We start from the raw sequence: 16694 nt of genomic DNA on the forward strand, positions 1-16694 counted from the left end.
CTCCTCATCCATGGTGCTCTGTCTTGTCACACAGACATACCACCAGCTCCTGTCACCATAAGAAGTGGAGGGAAATAGAATATGTGTCTTGAGGGAGACACAGCACATTCCAATAACTTTTAACTGCAGCCATTCCTAGTATATTATTAGTTACTGCTAGTATCCTCTGGGCCCAGCTTATACTTTGTCATTTCCCATGGGCCTGTGCAAGTAGGGTTTGTTTGGTGCTATCTGTAGTTCCAGGCATCTGCCCCGGGGAGGTGTCTTGGAACATAGTCCCTGTGGATGAAGGATGTCTGCTGTATGCGTTCTTACTATGGATGCAGTTTCTACACGTTTCCTTGGTTTCTGAGTGCCAGTTGTTACCCCACTCTTGTGTCCCTCCCAGAGGCAGTTCTTCTGGCCCTTCCAGGACAATGGTTCCAATAGTCGGGAGCTCACTTCGGCTTCTGGCTTTGTCTCTGCTTTGAGATGGCTGCAGTTTTCCAGATTTTTCCGCTTTGTGCCTTGTCTCCATTTTGAGATGGTTGGAGTTTTTCATTTTTTTCTGCTTTCAGCATTGTCTCAGCTTTGAGATTGGTGGAGTTTTCCAGTTTTGCCTCGACGGCTCTCTGCACCCGTTAAATGCCTTTCTCAGGTATCTGAGCCTCAACTGTCCTTTAAGGTTTTACAAGCTGCCCTTAAAGGCTTTGGATACTCAGCATGTGTGTTTGTTACCATTCCTGTGAGCTGGCACCAGCTTAATCTACTTAATCTTTGACTCTGTGGCCCAGGGTTAGTAGCATGCAAGCCTTGCTCCCTTGTATGTTAACAGTGATGGAGTTGACAGTTCTAGAGCCCAGGACCAAGGCAGATACTCTCGAGAACTGAGACTGCATTCAGTGACCTTGAGGATGGCTGAGCTGCTGCCAGCTTGGTGTCCCTTGTGGTTTCCTGTGGTTCCAGCCACCTCAGAATCTCATACAGTAGCTTTGAGTGTTACGCAGGACAATGCATTGAAGGTGCATTGTACTGAACCACTACACAGTAAATGCTGCAAAACCAACAGCCCTCACAACGTGATAAGACATGTATGCAGCACTCACTAATGTGAACATGATAAGACGTGTATGGAACACTCACCAATGTGAATCACAACATGATAAGACGGGCATGAAACAGTCACTAATGTGACATTGCCTCACTGTGGCAAGGAACCTGGCACTCTAGGAAGTAAAAGGATAAGGAAGGGGGGAAACAGAGAGGGAAGAAAACCTGTGCAATGAAACAATAATAAAGAAAACCATCAAAAAACCTATGAAACACTAAGCCAAGAGGCAAAGACAGGAGCAACTTGAAGGATCTGGTGGTAAAAAGGACCCTTCATTAGGACAGTGAGGACATGGCTGGAGAGGTGGCAAGCAGGTTACAGGCAGCCTGGATTCAGGTCCCAGCAGTCGCATGGTTCACAAACACCTGAAACTCCAGTTCCAGGGGACCCAACACCCCCTTCCGGTCTTCGCAGGTGCTTGCAGTCATGTGGCATACACTAACACAGACATGCATGCATTACATGGATGTACGCACACATGCACATTAAAAAAACTTAAAAGTACAGTAAGAAAATCTGCACCATCTTTCTCTCTTAGAAAAATCAGCTTTGGTTGGTTATCTGAGACATCTGAGGGAATGCCACAGGCTAGCGACCGGGAGAAGACCGACTTTTATCCCCTGTGTCCCTGTGATTTTAATCAATACCCATCAGGTCTCGATGCTTCTGCACTGTAATTGGCTGTTACAGTTCCAGGCTGTGTCTCAAGGCGATTGGACTGACAAGCTGGGAAAGTCTAGAGAAATAAATAAACACCAGAATGAAGCTGGATGTGGGGTGGAATTGATCACCCGGGAAAGAAACTGCTACCTCTGTCTCATGGCCCTTCCCAGGGGTGAGGCCCAGTCCAATTTAGTTTATGAGCAGAAAGTGACAGTCAGTGTGCTTTTAGAGTTGCTGGAAGTCCCTTCTGCCTTTTGGGCCTAAATATTCTGCCTCTGCAGAAACGAAGCCACTGCCTCCTAGCTTACTGCAGACAGAAACTTCAGGAAGCCCCTGCCCTGGTACTGCCAACCTAGATCAATAAACCGTTTGACCTTCAAGAATTCCATTATCTCTGTGTTGGAATGGCATTTAAGGGTGTGACTGGGTGATCAAAGCTGCTTAGAAGTGCAATAGAGCTGCTGAAGGGACTTTACTGGGCCATCAGACCTTAACTGAGAGACTTGAGAGACATCTACCCGGAGGCATTGGTAGCTGAGGGCTGGTGCTAGGCATGGACTCTGGAGGGTACACAGAGGCAGGTCCCTGGCAGGCCTGGAGCAGGGGAACTGAGTGCATCTTTAGCTTGTGTATGTAACTGGCTTGTCATTAGGGGGCTGTTGGCATGACTGATCATGTCTTGGGGTGGGGAGGATGTTCTTGGGTTTTGATGGACAGACGTTGATGGACAGACGTTGCTGTAGAATGTGTGCTCTGGGCTCAGTCAAGGTGCAAGTCCTCTGCAGCCCAGCAGGAGTGTGCTTGGTGTGTTGGAGGGACTGGCAGGAGCGGAGGGCAGTGGTGCAGTGAACAGAGTGAGGAGGTAGAGGCAGAAGTAGGCTAAGCGAGGCGAGAGCCCCACAGAGCCCTTGAGAGGGCTCTGGCCCTTGCTCAGTCAGATGGGAACTCTCTGCACAGTCTGAGTTTCATTGTGACCTGGATGGAGAATAAAGACGGCTGGAAACTCCAGAGCAGTGCTGACAGGAAGAAGGTCAAATTCCAAATGTGTTTTGAAGGAAGAGTCGAAGAGGTTTGCTGAAGAGTGGCACCTAGAAGACGGAAAAGGATGACTGTAGGCTTGCACCTGGGAACTCAGAGGGCAGTGTGACATTCTCTGAGATGAATCTGTGGGAGAAAAAGTGTGATCTGGGCAGTGCAGCCACAGAAAGGTCAGGGCAAGTGACACTCAAGTTCTGTGTTGGGTCCAGGATTGGAAGACCAACCCAGTTGGACACACTGGCTACAAAGGTAGCACTGGGAGTTGTATTTGTTACTTTTCCGGTTGCTGAGACAGCATAGCTGACAAGGCAGCTTGTTGCTCTGACTCACAGTCAGAGGTGAGTCAGTCTCCTCCAAGGCAGAGAGGACTTGGCAGTGGGAGCACGGTGAGGCAGGTCATGCGCCATTGACGCCCAAAAGCTGGGAGAGATAAATACTGGGCCAACTTTCTCCTTTTTTCCCTTTATGTTCATCCAGGAACCCACATCCAGAGTGAGTTTCCTTCCTTAGTCAAACCTCTGGAGGAAAACTTTATACACACATTTAAAAATATCTCCCTAGGCGGTCCAAAATCCAATCAACTTGATAATGAAAAGTAGACAGACCACTGACAACAAGGCTGGATGGAACCACTGGCAACAGGTAAAAGAGAAAGACCAGAGCCTGGGGCTCTGACATTTATAGACCCAAAAGAGGCAGATGAGGAACCGGCAGAGAGGGAGAGGACAGAGAGGGAGAGGGCTAACCTGGTCATGTCCAAGAAACCACCAGAAGAGGAGTGGGCAGTGTGTCAAGTACTTGGTGGCTCAGTCAGATGGCAACTCAAGGGCTGCCTGAAGGATGTGGGTCATCTGGCCTTGGCAGGAGACTGTGGAATCATGACTGAGAAGGTGGTGGCTGAACGGCCTGATTTCTGTGTTTAACAGAGAATCAGATGCCGAACTAGAACCGAATAGACTTGCAGGGTTTATACTTGCTTCTTACTAAAGACAAGGGAGAAACACGGTGTTTATGTGTTGATGGGAACAACCAGGAGAGAGAAACGATTTGCCTGTGTAAAGGGGGAGTTGTACGGGAGAAGCCATTGATTTTAAATGTGCAACCAGGACAAATTAGTACCAGAAACACAAACCAGGCATGATTTCATATATTTCATATATGAAATCCCAGTGTTCAGGAGGCTGAGGGAGAAGGACCCCAAGTTAGATGGTGTGTGAACTGTGTAGCAAGGTCCAAGCCAGCCAAAACTGTATCTAACAAGACTGTCTCACTAGGTAACAACACAAGTTATCTAACAATACGAGGGAGTGGAACTTAGGTGGGAGGAGGATTGTTTCTGGGATGGGGACAAAGTTTGGTAAAATATTCCCATTGCAGACATAAAGAGCGAGTGCTTACTCCAGAGATGCTGTAAAACAGTAGCAGCATGGTGATGCTTCAGCCCCAGGGCTGGGAATGAGGGGAGGTGGCTCCCTGAGACTTGCTGGTCACCCAGCCTGGCCCCCTGGTCAAGATCCAAGCCAGTGAGAGATTCCCTCTCACAATACAAGGTGGATGGCTCCTGAGGAGTGACATCCAAGGCTGACCTCTGAGCACATGCACCGACACACACACACACACACACACACACACACACACACGCACACACACACACACACACTCATGCAGACACACATGCGCGCATGCATGCACATACGCGCACACACACACACATGCACCAACACATACATGCACATGTGCACACACACATACACACACACACACACACACACACATGAAGACCATTTCTTGAGTAGTAACACTGTCAAGGCCCTGTGGCTGTGGTAGCTAACAGGGCAGCAATTGTTCAAGCCCTAGGAATTAAGGGAGCACTGCAGGGAGCACCACAGGGATCAGTGGGCACCTAAATCTAGGTGTGGCCTCAAAGGCAAGAGCTCCAAGTCTATATGCTCAAAGTCACCAAGGCTTGCTGTGACTGACAGAAAGTCCACAGGGAAGAGTCCAGTCAGCTTCTCTCAGAACTTGCTGTGGCTCAGAGAGACCACACTCACAGCCTGGCCAGCCTTTTCTGAGTCACCTCCTCAAGGTAACCAGGATGTGCCCTACAATTTACTGGGTCCTTCTGAGGGTCAGAGGTGAAGATAGAGCCTCTTCCTGGGAGGACCCTCTGCCCTGTGCCCATAATACTCAGGCCCCCCAAGCTCCCCTTCTCCCTACACCCCTCTCCCTCTCTCCCCTTCTCCCCCTCTCCCCCCCCCCCTCTCACACACACACATTCACCATTCAATCAGTATTCTAAGTCTATAGACTTTAGATTCTATGCTTTAAATCATACACTCTGGCTTTCAGAAATATACAATTGCTCACACAATAAAGGCTGATTTTTTCACTCCCTGCAGTAGGGTTTTGATTATGTGTATGCATCATACTTTTCACTTAGCCATTCAAACAAAGACTTCCTTTGAGTGAAAAACAAAACTCCTGTCACTGTGCTGATAAGTTACAGCCATGACTCAACCCGGTAAGGAGGCTTACCTCCCTCTCCTCCCCCTAGCCTTGCAGACCACCTTGTTAGAGCCTGAGGAACTGCGGCCACCACTTCAGTAATACTGCCAGCTGGCAGAGGGAGGCAATGCCTGGGAGGAGCACGAGGAACACAGGCCACCTCCCCTGCCAGCCCACAGTAGGCTGTTTCTTCCCTGCATACTCTGCCCATCCAGAGGATGGCAGGCACCCCACAGTCTTGCCAGGTTGTCCTGTCTCAAGCACTCACACTCATTCATGCACATGCTCACATGTTTGTGAGGCATTTTCCAGAAGGTTTTACTGAAGAGGGAATACCCACCCTGAATGGGGTGGGGCACTATTCAGTGGGCTGGGGTCCAGCTTAAATCTCTTTGACACCTGGTTGCAGATGCAATGTGACCAGCTGCCCTATGTGACCAGCTGCCTCATGTTCCTGCCACCTAGTCCCTGCCACGACAGACTGTAAGCCAAAACCAAAGGCCTGGTCCCCTAAGCTGCTTTTTGTCAGGTATTTCAGACAACAATGAGAAAAAGAATAAACAAAGCTGGAAGAAATAGACTCTCTTTCAAGGCTCAGATCACCAAGATGCAACCTCCATTCCTGGGGCTGCAGGAACACTCAGACTAGTATGGCCAGGACTTTGCTTAAGACATTTAATGGAGAACACATAGTTACCTCAGTGGAGCCCAGCTTCCCTGGGAACATAGGACGCTATGCTTTTTTCTTTTTGTTTAGCCTGGGAAGCATTTTACAGCCCTGCCCCTGATGGCATCATGGACACAGCCTGTCCTTAAGCCAGCTCTCAAACACCCCTAACTCTCAAAGTTCTCACCACCTTGAAAATCTCCATCTAACTGTACCTGACCACATAGTGCAAGCATGTGCACACACACACACACACACACACACACACACACACCTTTTACTTGTGCTGGTAAAATGGAAAGCTCTTGGCCATCTCAGTTTACTCAACTGTAAAGCAGGAAACTGAAGGACTGCCCAGTTCTTCAACCTTCAGAGTGGGCAGGTCCACAGAGCCATGTCAGATACTCTATGCTGAGCAGACAGGGACTCTGGGCCAGCCATGAGGACAGTAGTCAACCATTTGTCAGAAGGCCTTCCCTATACTAAGGCATCAAAGGCCCTTCTACTGGGTTCTCAACTCAGATTTGCCAAGTTTATCCATGAGCAGAAACAATGGCTTGCTACTGTGCTGTTAGGATTCCTGCGCTCCTAATACTTGCTTTGGATGTGATGTGCTAACTGCAGTAGTAGCATCCTCTATTACAAGCAAGATGCCTTTGTAAGGCTTCCAAGACAGATACAATGCAACCATTGACAGCCTCCAAAGTCCAGAGTGGTCCAAGACATCTCCAGCCACTGTGACCCACAGCCATGAAAACAGAGCTGAGATTCGGAGCCCATGGAGACAGCCTGGCCATCCTCCGTGAAGGACACCCTAGATACGAGTCTCTGTCTGTTCTAAGAACAGGTTAATAAGGAAAGCGAAGAAACCAGAGCCCATTCATTCCAGCAGTGCTGCTGTGTGACAAAGGCCCACAGGCACTGTGAGAGCTGAGGAACGGGAACCAAGTGGCCCGCGGCTCCCTGAGAGTGATTTAAGGAAGGGGTCTCTATGGCGAGGAAGCACCTTTTCTTGGAAAGAAGAGAGATATCTCAGTGATCAGAATGTAAGCACTGTGAAGCCTAACTAAGGACCTAAACACCAACTTCCCAGGCAACAGGCCACCAACTCCCCAGGCGACAGGCCACTGGCACTTTTCACGGTGGGGAGCTGCAGGATGAATCTTAGGGGCATGCCAAAGATGGATATGAGAAAAGACTGAAGGCAAGAGGACCAGGGGGCCTACGGGAAGAACAAAATGGGGAATGGAGGCATGACTCCATTGCTCATACAGTGGTTCAACCTGGAAAGCTGGGCATTCATTATTCTAGGTCTGTGAACACACTCACATCTAGTTCTCATTCAGAACAAGTCCTCCTTCCACCTACCAGTCCAATGGTTGTTCAGCTCCCCCCACCCCTGAATCAGTCCAATGGTTGCTCAGCTCTCCTCTGTCCCCCATCAGCTCCATGGTTGCTCAGCTCCTTGTGTATCTGCTAAGGCTTGAACGTTCCCGCCTGTTGAAATTCTTTCCTCTCAGGTATTAAGAGGTGAGCCCTTTGGGAGATAATTACATCCCAGGGTGTTATCCTCATCAGCAGCTCAGACCTGTCATGGATTAGCCCCAACCACGGTCAATGCGTGATTCCTAGGGTAGGTTTGATGTGTAGGCACCCCTCTCACCACAGGGTTTCCGCAGCCATCTTGGAACTCCACAGACCCTCACCGTCTGTGAGAAGGCTCTCAGTTTATTCTATAATGTCGTACCACCCGCCTTCATTATAAATTATCCAGTCCATGATATTCGCAGAAAATAGATCAGAGCTGACTGGCCTTCCTGGGATCTATCTGCTATGTCAGTACCAGAGCTCTCTCTAGATAGAAATCACATCATGCCAGTCTCGGGCTGGAGCAATCTGTGGCTTCTACCTGCCAGGCCTCTGCGTGCGTTTCTCTCCTGCTAGAGGGACACTTGTGTCCTTTCTTGCCCTGGTGACTCTAAGCTCCAGACTCAGATCCCACTCCCCATGAGGGAGGCCTCAGGCTTGATGACTCATGGGAATGTCAGACTCAACACGTCCAAAGCCAAGCCCTGAGTTCCCTGCCTCCTCCTCCACATTGTCCTGAAACTGCTGCTCCTGTGGCGAGTGGCACCAGGCCAGGAGTCAAGCAAGAGCCCTCTCTCTCTTCCCAGCCCTTCCACACCCTCACCTCCACTGCCCTGGCTAGCGTCCCAGTCACCATCGTGTCCAGCCTGGATGCCACAGCTGACTGTGTTCCTGGTCTCTGCTCTCAGCTGTTATCAATTCCCTGATTAAAGGGTTTTTTAAAATTTTTATTTTTATTCCTAAGTAGTTTGATTTCATTTATCTTCCCGAGACAGCCTGCTTTGAGGAGTGTCCTTAGTTGGAGAAACTTTGGCTGTGTTTGGGGGAGAAGTCACCAAGCTGAGAGGACATTGTTCAGAAATGAGCAGCCATGTTGGTCTAATGGTTAACCTGATGGTTTTCCCCATCTGTACAGGGGAAATCATTGTATTAAATATGTACGATTTTATCCCTCCACCGTCCAGCCTCCAGCTGCTGTTGCTGCACTGTGGGAACCTCTGCCGATGTCACTGCTCTCTCCAGGAAGCTCTCAGCCAGTGACAGGGACCAGGGTGGAGCTTCACCAGAGCCTAACACAGGCAGCTCCTTCTGGCGCTAAGTTAGATCTGGGCTTCACTAAAGACTGCCCCCTCCCCTTCCCTCTTCTCTTCTACCCTTCAATCCTCCCTCCTGGTTCCCCCTTCTCTACTGTCCCAAGCTTTTCCTTCCTCCTCCCTGTGATGGTTGCTCTTACTTGTCAGCTTCTCTGGATCTGGAAATAACCAGAGAACAAGGCTTGGGCATACCCATGGGGATTTTCTATTTTCTTGTGTATGTTCTACCAAAGACCCACCCCAAGTGTGGAAGCATCTTCCCATGTCAGCCAAAATATAAAGAGGTCCAAGGGAAAAGCTTTGGGCCTTAGCCTGCTTGCCTTGGTGTCTTGCTGGCAAGTTCATCCACTCTGTTGGTGTTATACGACTGCCTTTGTCTTGCACTGATAACAGAATCTTCACCCTTTTTCCATGGACTAAAGACCAATGCTCTCCAAGCATCTTCCCGGCCTGTAGTAGCATGTTGGTTACTACAGCCGTTATGTGGTATAGGGAACAGACAGTTGCTCATCCTTCATTGTAAAGATGGCTGCTGCTGGCCTTCCGGGCTTACCTTTCAACTCCTTCTAATGCTTGTTCCTTCTGTGGTTCAGCTCCTCCTGGAGACCCCTGACACAACCATGCTCACACGCAGCAACTTGTTCTCTGGATCCATGTCCCCAGTATACTTTTCTTTGCATTTCTAAAGTACTTCATTAGTGTCTGTAATCAAAACCGTGGGCGATAAGAACTTACATATTGAATACAGTGATTTCTCCTGTACAGATGGGGAAAATCAGTTTAACCTTATTAGGCCAACATGGCTGTCAAGTTCTGAACAATGTCAGTTCAGTTTCCTCAAACTGGACAACACAGCTAAAGTTTCCTCAACAGATCTGTGTTTCTAGATCTGCCTAGATGTTCACTTCCCAGGGGCTCCAGAATGACACAGCAGAACACAAAGCTGTATACACTATACCCTGTCACACAGGTATGCACACTACACCCACACAGATGGTACACTGTAAGCATGCTCTCTGCTTTAAAAATGGCATTTGTGAGGTAAAGTATGGTGGCTCATGCCTGCGAGCCTAGCACTTAGGAGGAGTCTGAGGCAGGAGGATTGCTATGAGTTTTAGGCCAATTTGGGTACTATGTGGTACCAGCCTGGGTACAGAATGAGACTGTCTCAAACACACACACACACTGAGAGAGAGAAAGAGATAGAGAGAGATAGAGAGAGAGAGCAATAATGGGGCCAGTAGCGGCTCAGTGGTTAAAGGCACTCACCACAGAGCTCAATTAAACCTGGGTTTAACCCCCAGGACCCACATGAGGGAAAGAGAAAACCGATTTTTCACAAACTGTCCTCTGACCTCCACACATGTAGCATGTGTACACGAGCACAGATACACATGCCACACATACACGTAACAAACAAACAAATAAATGCAATAAAAAATGAAGACAAACAGCAGCAACAACAAAGAGTGTCACCTGTGCATTTCAGGGACCTGTGTACCCCTGAACAACTCTAACTGCATGGCCGAAGCCTCGAAATCCCTGTGCTTGTGCTCTCTTGATATGCAGATCTTCAGGCTTTGGCAATAGCACGTAAAGTTTCTAGGAATAACTTTGTCCATACTAATTTTGAAATACTGTGGATAAATACATGGAAGAAATGTACTGGGCCAAAGGGTTTGTACACTTTCCTTTCTGATAAATGTTGCCACATCTTTCCCCTTAGGGTCTGGATTGACCTGTATTTCCTCCAGAAAATATGCACATCTTCTGTTTCCCACATCTTTACCAACTTGATTTGTTTTCCGTCTGAGGCTTATTGTATAGCACAGGCTGGCCTTGAACTTGCCATCTTACCACCTTTTCCTCCTGAGTTAGGATTACAAGAGTGTTCCACCATGACTCTTGGCCATTCTAAACTGAGAGAGGGTGGTTGTTTTTAAAATTAAAAGTGACCCATGCTTGTAATCCTAGCGTTTGGTAGGCTGAAGAGATTTGCCAAGTTGAGGCCGGCCTGGGTTACACATGGAGACCTCACCTGAAAAGAAACAAAATGGACTGATTAATTCAAAAAGTGGAAATCAAATCCTTTCACTTTCTTGCTTCTAATTCCTCCGTGGCTTCTCAAAGTGTCTGGTGACCATCATGCCACCCACACCGGTCCACTGTGCCCACATCTGTCTCTCCAGCCTTCTCATGCCTCCTCCACAGAGCTTATTCAGTTACTCACTAAGCTTACTAGGCCATCCTCAACTTTTGCTTGAGCTGCTCCTCCACAGGGAATGCCCCTGTCTGAGTCCTTTGGATCTTAGCTCCACTGCTACCCCACTGGTGAGGGCCCATCACCCTGCAAGTTCATACCTATTGCTTGCTGCCAAGGCAGGCTGTTGGCTGCCTTCAGACCACTCTTCTCAGTGTCCGTGTGCTTACCTTTCTACTCTGGCTTTTGGGCTCTACAGAGTCTGCTCATCTACACAGGCACTCACTCAAAGGGGATATGAGCAGAGAAGCCATTGACTGAATCTCCCAGACTTCCAATGGCATTAAGCTGACCCCTGTCCTCTCAAATGCCACTGCCTTTCCATAAATGCCTTCCTTGTACTTCTGAACCCAGAGGCCACCTCATCCCTAGGAGCAGCTAGAGTCCCCAGATGTTTTTATTCTCATATGTACTTTGGGATCCTCTGAGGGCGAAACGTGACTCACAGGTGTGTTACACTCGTCACAGCTGTGTCTACTGGAGCAGACGAAGCTCATCAAACATTTTCTGTTGTTGCTACGGGAACCTCAAGTTGCAACATGCTGTCTTGGAGAAAGGCAGAGCCTTTCTGTCTAAGCTTGTAAGAGTTCTCACTGAGAGATGTGAACTAAGAAAGTCCAAGGCTAGCTCTTCTGGGAGCAAAGCATGACAGTTCACTGGAAGACAGTTGGATTGTGGAGTTCTCCCATATCCATTTGTGAGTCCTCATCACTGCCTTAGAGTACGGCTTTGTTTAGAAATAATGTCCTTGTTTATTAAACTAGTTAAGGGCATGCAGGGCGGTGGGGGCCCTAATTCAACACAACCAATACCCTTATAAAAAGGAATGATTCTGTGTTCAGGGTTAGGAAAGGTCCACAAATAAGCCTGAGCACACACCAGATGATATCAGCAAGCCACTGGAAGCTAGCCTGACCCTGCTAACCCTTTTCTGGAACTCCCAGTCCCACACACAGTGAGGCACTGACCTGCCTGTTCAAGCCACTCAGTTTGTAACAGTTTGCTACAATATCTGTCCTTAGTGAACTAATAGCACACCAGGCCATCTTGGACAGCTAGAGTTGGCTGTCCATTTGTCTGTCTAAACAACCTCCACCACATTCATTTCCATGGTAGGCATGAGCTCTAGTTGACCTGGGCTGTGGTCTGGGCATGTCACCTCTGTGATTTAGAGGCGTGGTAAATGTCTAGGGGAGGTGGCCTATCAACTCCCTCCCCCATTGCCACTGTGTCTGTGTTCCCAAACTCTCTCTCCCAGTGCGATTACTTCCCGTCAAATACACACAGCAACACTTCTCGAATCCGTATCAAAGAGGTCTCCCCAGCACCTTCTGTGTCGGGGGTGGGGGGTGTAGGCTGCTGCTGGGACGCCTCGCAGTTGACTTGAGTGATTGTATTCCTCTCCGCATCTCTTCCCACTAACTTGTCTCTTCTGCTGGTATATTTGCAATTCTGTTTTAAGCCATCCCAAGGTGGCTTCATCTACCTGGAGATCTCTCCCAAGGCTGTCCTTGGGAGTCACTTGAAAGCATTTTAAATTGTCATGGTGGTAAGGAGAGGGGCATCAGTTACACAGGTACAGGTCAAGGATGTACAGGTAGGCCCTGAAAATTGAAAATTGTTCCACCCAAGTTCCAATAATATGTCTGCTAAGAAACAGACTGAGATGGTGTGGAGGCAGGAATGCCGACTCAGCAAAGGATGGCACTCGGCATAGGATGGCGCTTGGCTTACTTAGTTAGTTAGTTAGTTAGTTTGTGCTTTAAGGCCATGAACCTCAGACATTTGTGGCATGCTGCCCGTTCACTCTCACCACCACCTTGCACTAAAAAAGAAATTCTCCTTTCCCCTTTGGAGCCAGTGATGAGGTGCCATCATGCCTACTGCTCCTTCCAATCAGTGGCTGTGCCCACCGCCTTTCCCCTGCACGTACTGGGATGGGACAGCAGAGCCTGGATTCTAGGTAGGACAAGAGCCAGAGGCACTGTGCACGTAGGGCCAGGCACTCAGGATGGAAGAAAGTGTAAAGTGACAGGAACAGGCAGTGTGCAAGCAGACCTAAGCAACCCCTCCACACAGCTTCATGCTTCCACACAACCCCACCCTTCCACTCAGCCCCACCACCCTTCCACACACCCTTGCCCCTCCATACAGCCCCACCCCTCCATGCAGCCCCACCCCTCCATGCAGCCCCACCCCTCCATGTAGTCCCACCCCTCCATGTAGTCCCACCCCTCCATGTAGTCCCACCCCTCCATACAGTCCTACCCCTCCATGCAGCCCCACCCCTCCATACAGTCCCACCCCTCCATACAGCCCTACCCCTCCATGTAGTCCCACCCCTCCATACAGTCCCACCCCTCCATGCAGTCCCACCCCTCCATGCAGCCCCACCCCTCCATGCAGCCCCACCCCTCCATGCAGTCCCACCCCTCCATGCAGTCCCACCCCTCCATGCAGTCCCACCCCTCCATACAGTCCCACCCCTCCATACAGCCCCACCCCTCCATGTAGTCCCACCCCTCCATACAGCCCTACCCCTCCATGTAGTCCCACCCCTCCATACAGCCCCACCCCTCCATGCAGCCCCACCCCTCCATGTAGTCCCACCCCTCCATACAGTCCCACCCCTCCATGCAGCCCCACCCCTCCATGCAGCCCCACCCCTCCATACAGCCCTACCCCTCCATGTAGTCCCACCCCTCCATGCAGCCCCACCCCTCCGTACAGCCCCACCCCTCCATGTAGTCCCACCCTTCCATGCAGCCCCACCCCTCCATACAGCCCCACCCCTCCAATAGCCTCATCCCTCCTCAACACAGCCTCACCCATCTAGAGGGCAATGTCTCCCTTGGTGTCTCTGTCTGATAGACAAGGCAATCCTAAGTGCAAGATGTCGCCCAAATAGCTTTCTCCTGGGTCTTAGAGTTGGACAGGGCCAATGCCCTGCCATAGAAAGAAGGATTAGGTACCACTGGCTGAATCAAGCATGCTTGTGGGGGTGGGTAGCAGAGTGTCTGGCAGAGACAGCAAGGGCAGAAGTGGGATGAGTACAGTGCCTGTGTGGATTTTGGAGGAGTGGGGGAAGTTTCTTCACCCCCAAAACAATGGGAAGCCAACAAGGGCCCTGGCAGTAGGGCATGCTGTGGCTGGCTTTATATTTTAAGTTTATACTCTTTTCTTCCTTTAAAAGCTGCACCTCTGGACACAGCTACCTCCTATCACACTCACATCAGGAGCAGACAGTGCGCCAGGGAAAACACTCTATATTGGAACTAAACTAGTTCCTCCTTCTGTGGCCACCTGGAAGACACCAGGTTCTGTCTTCTTGTAGGGAAAGTAAGAGGCCTGTATTAATTACAGACATTTGAGGAACAAGCCAGGTCACCTCCTGTGACCTCACACCCAACCTACACAGGGTTCAGATCCTCAGAACCAGAAGGGCCACTGGCAGCGGATGCTGGAGGCCAGCAGGAAGCCAGGTGCAATGGACATGGGGCTCAGTGGCAGCTGACGCTGGAGGCCAGCAGGAAGCCAGGCGCAGTGGGCACGGGGACTCAGTTTGCTTTCTTTTTTACTCAGTTCAGGCTTCCAGTCCATGGAATGTCGCTGGCCACATTCAGGGTGGGTCTTCCTACCTCAGACCAATCTACAAACTCCCAGACAGACATATCCAGAGGTCTAGATATTCTAGATTCTGTCAAGTTGACAGTCAATATGAACCAACACAAGGATGTTTACTAATGTAACCAGAAGACAGGAGAGGAAGCAGAAAGGATCGGGAGTTGAAGATCAGATGGGCTAAGGAGAGGCCATAGCCAGTACTGACAGCAGTGCCCAATGGTAGGAGATTTTGATTGTCGAAGTATGAGCAACTGCCAATCATCACAGCATGGTGGGGGGTGTCACAACTTTTAATCCTAGCATGCAGTGTCCTTAATCATCATTCCACACCCAGAGCAATGCTGGTCTAATGGGCACTGGCTGCGGGAGCAGCTGAGCAAAGGGAACAGCAACAAGAAGCCTCAGCAGACTCCGAGCTCTTCTCTCAAGACAGCCCATTTCCTGGGTACCACCACCAGTGAGCATTAGGGCTCACAGCCCCGGCTTCTTGCCTTCCTCTTTCTCTCTTACCAGGCTTTTTTATTTGGTGTTTATTTGCTTGCTTGTTTGCTGGGAGTGTGGATCTGTTCTTGTGTAGAGAAAGATGGGGACAGACTAGAGGTTTTCTGGGCCTGGACTGAAATCCAGGCTTCACGGTTTACAGCCCCCCTGCATCCCAGTTCCCCGATCAAATGGTCACTGCTTCCTCTACCTGTCTTCTCAGCTGCGGTTCACATCCTTTGTTGTGACTTGAAAGAAAATGGCCCCCATAGGCCCACAGGAAGTGACACTACTAGGAGGTATGGCCTTGTTGGAGGAAGTGTGTCACTGGGGGCAGGAATCTGAGGTCTCACATGCTCAAGCCAGGCATAGTGGCTGTTTCCTTCTGCTATCTGTTGATCCAGCTGTAGAATGCTCAGCAGCCTATGTCTGCCTACATCACATGCATCCCACTGTGATGTTAGTGGGTGTGGTGATTTGTATATACTCAGCCCAGGGAGTGGCACTATTAGAAGGTGTGGCCCTGTTGGAGTAGGTGTGGCCTTGTTAGAGTAGGTGTGTCACTGTAGGTGTGGTTTTTGTTTTGTTCCTCCCCCACCCCCCACCCCCCAGACAGGGTTTCTCTGTATAGCCCTGGCTGTCCTGGAACTCACTTTGTAAAACAGGCTGGCCTCAAACTCAGAAATTCTCCCCCTGCCTCTGCCTCCTGAGTGCTGGGATTAAAGGCGTGCGCCACCATGTCCAGCTCAGGTGTGGGCTTTAAGACCCTCATCCTAGCTCCCTGGAGGCCATGAAGCTAGCTAGACTTCTCAGTTCCTCCTGCACCATGCCTGCCTGGATGCTGCCATGTTACCACCATCTTGATGATAATAGACTGAACCTCTGAACCTGTAAGCCAGCCCCAATTAAATGTTCTTATAAGAGTTGCCTTAGTCATGGTGTCTGTTCACAGCAATAAAACCATAATTGAGACAGTGGGCTAAACCTCCGAACTATAAGCCAGCCCCCAATTAAATTCTTTCCCTTATAAGAGCTGCTCTGCTATCTCTTGACAGCAATAGAAACCCTAAGTTACCCTATTATGTAGGGACGATCGGAGTGTCAGGTTCTCCAAAAGGAGAAACAAAGGTTCGGTGAAGGTCCTGTGTGTCTCTGGGACCCAACTAGAGAAGACAGAGCCCTTACTAGACTCCAAATCCCCACTCTTCCTTTGGAGTTAAGGGAAGTGAGACTCTGGTTTGGTTCTATGATGGAGCTGTGAAGGTCTCCAGACATCAGTCATTCATTTAAGAATCATCCTTGGAGGGCCACAGTGTGCTACCTGGATCTCCTGGAGCCCAGGGTCCTGGAGCTATGAAGAGCTGGGCAGATGTAAGCTGGGGATTAGACACTATCTCCCAATTCTTTCCCAGCAGGAGCCTATTTGCCTGATCTTGCAGCATTGGGCACATGCCCAGAGGTGACAATGCCCACTATCCCTCTTCCAGGCCTGCTTCCTAGGCCTCCTCTCAGTTCCCCCCACAGCCACCTGCTCAGGACTCATCCCCCTCTGACAGAGGGGGCACAGATCCCTAAGAACAGGGGAATTTGGTCTTGGCTGCACGAGAAGTCTTGAATTACATGAAAAGCAAGAAAGCCCAGTGCTAGGCTGAGTACCAGGCCATTAGATGAGCAGTTCTCTCTAAA

The 16694-nt window shown here is 49.7% G+C and overlaps 1 long non-coding RNA gene across 3 annotated transcripts; it reads right to left on the reverse strand.

Annotated features, from left to right (window-relative positions):
• Positions 1-620: 620 nt before the first annotated feature.
• Gm41300 lies at positions 621-15484 on the reverse strand. 3 transcript variants are annotated; one of them, XR_875158.3, is made up of 4 exons: positions 15220-15484; positions 9198-9346; positions 2729-2841; positions 621-1826 (listed from the first exon to the last, which is right to left on the reverse strand). It is a non-coding gene; the product is annotated as a predicted gene, 41300 (long non-coding RNA). The 3 variants fall into 3 exon arrangements; XR_875156.2 differs by lacking the exon at positions 621-1826 and having other exon boundaries at positions 2211-2841; XR_875157.2 differs by lacking the exons at positions 621-1826; positions 9198-9346 and having other exon boundaries at positions 2211-2841.
• Between the last annotated feature and the right edge of the window lie 1210 nt (positions 15485-16694).

Source organism: Mus musculus, chromosome 15 (assembly GCF_000001635.26).
Source record: "Mus musculus strain C57BL/6J chromosome 15, GRCm38.p6 C57BL/6J".
Taxonomy (NCBI): domain Eukaryota; kingdom Metazoa; phylum Chordata; class Mammalia; order Rodentia; family Muridae; genus Mus; species Mus musculus.